Below are 6,775 nucleotides of genomic sequence, written 5' to 3'. Positions count from 1 at the left end.
CAATCAGGGACAATTTGGGGCTCTCTGCAATGGAGAATACCATCTGTATCCAGAGAAAGAACTGTGGAGTTTGAACAAAGACCAAGGACTATTACCTTTAATTTAGGGAAAAAAACCTGATGTCTTGTTATGTAATTTTGTTATCTCTTATACTTTATTTTTCTTCCTTAAGGATATGATTTCTGCCTCATCACATTCAACTGAGATCAGAGTATATCATGGAAACAATGTAAAGACTAACAGAATGCCTTCTGGTGGGGGGTGGGGGGAGGGCAGCAAGAATGGGGAAAAAGTTGTAAAACTCAAAATAAATAAAATCTCTCTAAAAAAACTTTTGTGTTCCAAATTCTCTCACTTCTTCCCAGCCCACCCCCATCCCCATTGAGAAACCAAACAGTTTGATACAGGTTAAAAATGTGTAATCATACAAAACATTTCCATAATAGACACACTGAGAAAATGGACCTGCTGAGAAAAAAAAGATAGACTTCAACTCCCACCACCTTCCACCACAAAAGAAATCTCAAGGAAAATAAAGTTTAACAAAAGTATACTTCAATTGTATTCAGAAACCATTGGCTCTTTCTCTGGGGATGGATAACATTCTTTATCTTCAGTTCTTCAGAGCTATTTTAGGTTGCAGCATTGCTATTACTTTGTATATAGTACATTCCCCATTGCATCTGCTCAGGTAAGTCTTTCTAGGTTTCATGGAGAGCATCCTGCTAGTCATTTCTTATAGCAGAATAGCATTTCATTATAATCACACGCCACAATTTGTTCCCCAGCTGATGGGAATGCCATCAATTTCCCAATTATATCATAGTTCAGGGAAACATCAGTAACCTGAACTCATTATGAGAGATAAAATTGTTGACTGAGTCCTCAGAAAAAGAGCTGAGAAGGCAAGATGGATGATGGATACAAAGACAGCAGAGAAGGCACTGGAGATAAGGCATGAAATGCAATGGGACAAAGGATCAGTGTTTCAAGCTTGAGGAGTGATATATTGTTGAGTCCTTGACTATAGGGTAAGATTATTAAAGAGCAGAGCAAGGGTGATGGGGTGAAGGTGGAGGGAGTGGAGTGACTGGAGCATATAGTGAAGGTGAGGAATAGGTGTTGGAATAATTCATCAGAAGAAGAGATGGAAAGATAAAACATTATGATAAGAAAAGGGAATTTCAGAATTCAAGATCCCAGAGGTAGAAAAAATTTTTTGAGTGATGCTTAGATTCTAGAGATGACTGATCATCCCTGTGACTGACTGTTCATAGAGGAGAGCAATTGGTTATGAACCTGAAGATATGGATAAACTAGAAAATCAGGGTAATTGTGGGGACATCCATGTGAATATTGGATATAGTACAAATGTGGGTTTATCAAAGAATTGGGAACTAGAAGAATTAGAAATTGTGGTTCTAAGACCCTTACTTTACAGACATGGAAAATATGAGACAAAGGGGGTTGGAAGAAATGAATCTTCAGTACCACCAGCAAAAGAAAGGAGAGGTGTGCCCCTAAACCTATCCACACAGGTCAACCTGTCAGAGAGAGAAGTGAAACACAGCAGGGCTAGGTAAAAGCAGATAATGCTATGAACAGCAGTGAATAAAGGAGAGGTAGCAAATAGGCCAGGCTGGTATACAAGTTGTAAGCAATAGAAATCAGAATCTCCAACAAGGAAATAGGAAAAAAGTGCTCTTTTTCACTAAACTATACCATGCCGTCAGACACAAAGGAGACAATTTCTTCTCTATGTCTTTCCTGGCCTGGCTTCTGGTGATCTCTCTACTCAAAGAGCAGGAATCTGGGGATGGGACCAGTGGGAAGGAGGGAGTGAAATACTCTCCAGGGATTAAGAATAGCATCTGCCAACCAGCAAGTATTTATGGAACCCCTACTGTGTGGCAAACACTCTTACCTGGCACTGGGAAGATCTAAATCAAAGAACTCCCACTCGTAAGGAATTTATAATCATTTAATTTTGATGTTTGTATATCTTTTATTGTTTCTTTCCAAAAAATATTTTTACATATTTGCACACCATGTACATGGATCACATGATTAATACAACTGGAGAAAGGTCTTCAGAGTACAATGGGGAGCAAAGGGATACATAACTTCTGGATTCATAATGCAATATGGACAAAGATTTTACAAAATATACAAATATCCTTGCTTGTATTTGCTACAGACTTAGAACCAGATATTTTAAAGTTCAACACTTTCTTGTTTCCAATGATGAGCAACATAAAACCAGAATGAGACAGGTGATTAACTATATGACTTGGGAAAATGTGATACAATTCGGTGACTATAGAAATAGAATCTAATGGTATCTCCAGGACAAGGTTTAAAAATAGCAGAAGGTCAAGCATGAGGCTCCATATGACCCTAAAATAGAGTGACATGGGATTTGGGGAATGGGCTGGTTGCTGTTCCTAAACCTTTACTGCCCTTTCTTGCATCCTCTTTGGAGCTGGGTAGAGCCCAGTTAAATGGGATGAGGTGGGATTATTAGAGAAAGTGTGTTAGAGGGAAGAGATGTATGTGAAGATGTAAAATTCATGTGAAGACTCTTCCCTCGTTGAAGGAGGTTCCATTAGAGACCCATCAAGTACATCTGAGCAGCTAGCATGCACAGGCTCCCTCAGTCTCTCTGGTTTTCCCGAGCTTCTGACTGTGTCTGGGCCCCAGGCTTGGGCCTGGTTACTTATTTGTCCAGTTTCCTCATAGACATCTGTGCCTGGGCCCCAGGCTTGGGCCTGGTCAGTTATTTGTCTAGCTTCCTCATAGATGTTGTAGATATTGATGGGGATTATCCTGCCATTTTCCTGATCTTCATCCAGATTCCTGCTATTCCTGCAAAGGCAGTAGCAGGGGCATCTGCCCAGCAGGCAGCAGGCCCAGTAGCACTTGCCAATAAGGAGAGACACTAGTCCATCCCAGGGCTGAAGAGAGTGCATCCAGAGAGGCAAGAAGTCCCAGTTTTGCAGCACATTAGGGAGAACTTGAGGGCAGCGGACTTGGAGGCCCCAAATCCCCAGTACCACCAACAACAGAAAGGAGAAGAGTGCCCCTACACCCACCAACACAGGCCAACCTGCTAGGGAGAGGCCAAACACCATCAGTGGGGCTAGGAAAAAGCAGATGATGAGGTATACAACAGCAAACCAACGGTAAATGGCTGTGATATTGGCCAGGGCCCTGGCAAGATGGATTGGCAGGCGCATAAATGGCACTGGGTACCACAGGAGGACTCCGGATATGTTGAAGAAGAAATGGCAAAGTGAAATCTGGAGTGAATTTTGCAAAGTCTTTCCAGGGCTTGCCAGGGCAGCCAGGATGGCGGTGGTGGTGGTCCCCAGGTTAGAGCCCAAGGTTAAAGGATAAGCTCTTTCCAGACTGATCACACCAATGCCAACCAGAGGGGTGATTGCAGAGGTGAACACAGAGCTACTCTGCACAAGAAATGTAATCCCAGATCCAACAAGAATGGCAAGGTAGCCTGCCAGCCAGCCAAAAGGAAAGGGGAAATCTGTATTGATTGTCTTCTTAATCACAGCAGCAACTTGTCCCTTGAGCCCAGAGTTCAAGACCTTGACAATCAATATCAAGCAGGTGCACAGGACCAGCAAGGAGAGGGCAAGAAGAATGAGTCCAATAGCCAGATCTGAGAGACCGACCCCAACCAAGGCATGTTTGCATTTTTCAATGTTCTCCTTGGAGGTTGTATTCACCAGGGCCCAGGTCACGTTCCCTGCCCTCCAGCAGAGCCTGGGAGAGGTGCAGCTTCCTGGTGAGGGAACTGTAATGTTGCTGAGAGTCACCTTGGTTAGAACTTTACACCAAGTCTTGATTAGGCTCTTGTTTTGGGCTGCTTCAGTTCCTTTGGCAATTTCATTGATGACTTTTTTATCCAGCTGGATGATGAGCTTGGTGAAGGGATCTGTGATGACTTTCAGCAGTGCAGGGGCAGCATCTCCACTCTTGAGATGAAAGGTTTTCACGATGACATCAGAGAGGTGATAGAGGTAGCCCGTGATCACCTCCACAGGCAGCAGCACCAGCACTGACAACCAGTTAAAAAAATCATGGACAGTAGCTCCAGCAAAAGCCCTTCGAAATTCATCCCTCTCTCCAGCCTGCATGAGGGCCACAATTGTGTTGGTGACTGAAGTCCCAATATTGGCTCCCATGATAATGGGAATGGCTGTCTGGACTGTCAGCAGTGAAGAGGACACCAGGCTGACCACAATGGAAGTGGATGTGCTGGAACTCTGCACCAGGACTGTCACCAGCACACCGATCATCAGCCCAGCCAAAGGATTGGTCAAAACCGAGCCATTCTGGAAAATTGCCCCAGCCATTTTCCCCCCAACCAGCTGGAAAGCACTGCTGAGAATGTCCAAGGAGCAGATGAATAAATAGAGAAGTCCCAGGAGGAGAAGCACTTTTCCAAACCCTGCCAAGACAGCACTTACTTTTCCTTTGGTGTCTCTCTGTGTCCACTCAAGTACCGAGTTCTTCCACTTAGGCATGTCCCATGGGTCTTGCTCTCCCACTACCACAGCAGAGTAAGAGGGCTGAAGTTCCATCTTTCTTACAGGAGAATAGGCATTCTTGCCAAGAATTCCTCTTAGTTTCCCAGACATAGTAGATTGTTGGCTGGTGGCTTCTTTGATGGACTTCCTAGGAGCAGGCTGGGAATTTTCCAATTCACAATGAGGGGACAAAGATCATCTTCCTGGTCCAAGAAGTGATTCCTATCCAAGTCAGCAGCCCCGGGAAGGCTGTCCACTTGTTTCAAGCTCCCAGCTCTTGGTCACTGCCAAGAGTCCTTCTCTCCCCAAACCAGACCAGAAAAAGCTCTGAATCTGAGTCCAGGCCACTGACAGTTCTGGAGACCTTTTTGCAAGAGCTTCTGAGGCCTCAACCCTACTCAGGCACACAAGGGACTTCCCTCCAAAGGAGAGATGGGGAAGACACTGTGACTTCCAGTTTATACTCTGGGCTGCAGCAGCCTGAAGATCAGCATTTATAGCCCTATTCCAAAGGGAAAGGTGGGAAAAGGAAGCCAATTAGAAAGGTTTTGACAAATCCCAAGGAAACAAGGCAGAGTGTTTACTTAACCGAGTCCCCCCTTCCTGGGTTCACACCCAGGTGTTAACCAAGGATTACATTGACAATTAAAGGAATTGATCAAAGTGGGTTGTTATCACTAAATTTCTGGTTACTTTTGCAGATGTGTAAACTAGAGAGAAGTAGATCTTAGTCCTAGTAGTGGTAGAAAAAAAAAAAGTTAATTTGTAGGGGGATCCATCCAGTGTCAGATAGGACTTTTGAAACTCCAGGCAACTCACTGAACTCCTTAATGGTCTAGACAGTTCTCTAACACTGTGTGTTGAAAGAGGTGCTAGTAAGGCATTAGCAGAGGAAGTCCTTGACCCTCAACTCTTCTGCTGAGATCTTAAGTCCAGTCCAGATAGAGTATCCATTGGGCAGACCATCTTCTATATCATCACCTTTCCAGCACAATGCCCCTGTTGGCAGCTGCTGGCATCATCTAGGACTTTTGGGCCAATTCTTATATTATTTTAGGTTACAAGTTTGTTATGACCAAACAGTCCTGGGTAGTAGAGGATCCCCTGGCACTCAGGGAATCACAGAACCAACCTGTTCCGTTCCACTCCTACGTGGAATCTCCAGTGGACCATAGCAAACCCTCATCAAAGTCCATCTGAACTGTCTTTACCCACTGTCTCTCCAGACTTGGAAATGGAGACTCAGTTACTCAAGAGAATCTGTCTAGTAAAGTTGTAGATCTCTGTATGAGAGACTAAGGAGAGAATTGATTGGTCTCTATTTTTTTTTTTTTTAGTTTTTACAAGGCAATGGGGTTAAGTGGCTTGCCCACGGCCACACAGCTAAGTAATTATTAAGTGTCTGAGGTCGAATTTGAACTCAGGTACCTCCTGAGTGAGCCAGGGTGATGCTCTATCCACTGCGCTACCTAGCCACCCCTTAAGGAGAGAATTGATTGAGCCCTATTATTGTTCTATTGGAAGACTTAACTTCTAGGAATTACCTCATATTTGCCCTGCAATCTTCGACAACAGCAGAGAGAATTTGAATAGCTAGTGCCTTGGCTAAAGTGTGAACCCATTAATGATTCAACAAACATTTATTGAATCACAAACTGATTTCAGACTTGGGACACAAAAGAGAAAAGTGGAACAATCTCCATCTCCTAAGTTTATATTCTCCTTTTCAGGTGGGACATCATTTTTCCCTTTATGGATCGATCAACCACCATTCTTTAAGTACTGTATATTTAAACTTAAAGCTAACTAAGGACTACTTGAATGTTATTCTCTACTCACATACCTAATCCCTAACATCCTTCAAATCTTTGCTCAAAATCAATCTTCTTAGAGAAAGGTAAATTAAAGCAACTATGAGGTACCCCCTCATACCTATCAGATTGACTAAAATGACAGAAAAGGAAAATTGTCATTGATATAGAGGATGTGGGAAAATTGGGACACTGTTAGTGAAGTCGTGAACTGATCCAACCATTCTGGATAGCAATTTGGAAGTAGATATATAATCCCTAATTACAAAACCTGTCTTTCTCCCTCTATTTGTCCCTCTCAAACTAGAGAGAGCAGTAGAAGGCAACACAGGTGACCCTGAGTAGTTATCCTATTTTGAAGGTGTAAATGGCACTAGTGAGTAATAAACCCCTTCATCCAGCTTCAGGATCAAGCTC

At 43.4% G+C, this 6,775-nt stretch overlaps 1 pseudogene; it reads right to left on the bottom strand.

The window, feature by feature from the left end:
* Positions 1 to 2,534: 2,534 nt before the first annotated feature.
* On the bottom strand, positions 2,535 to 4,736 carry LOC141496465 (sodium-dependent phosphate transport protein 2B pseudogene; annotated as a pseudogene).
* Positions 4,737 to 6,775: the final 2,039 nt, after the last annotated feature.

This window comes from Macrotis lagotis, chromosome 8 (assembly GCF_037893015.1).
Source record: "Macrotis lagotis isolate mMagLag1 chromosome 8, bilby.v1.9.chrom.fasta, whole genome shotgun sequence".
Lineage (NCBI taxonomy): Eukaryota > Metazoa > Chordata > Mammalia > Peramelemorphia > Peramelidae > Macrotis > Macrotis lagotis.
This window is presented reverse-complemented; position numbering and strand designations above follow the sequence as displayed.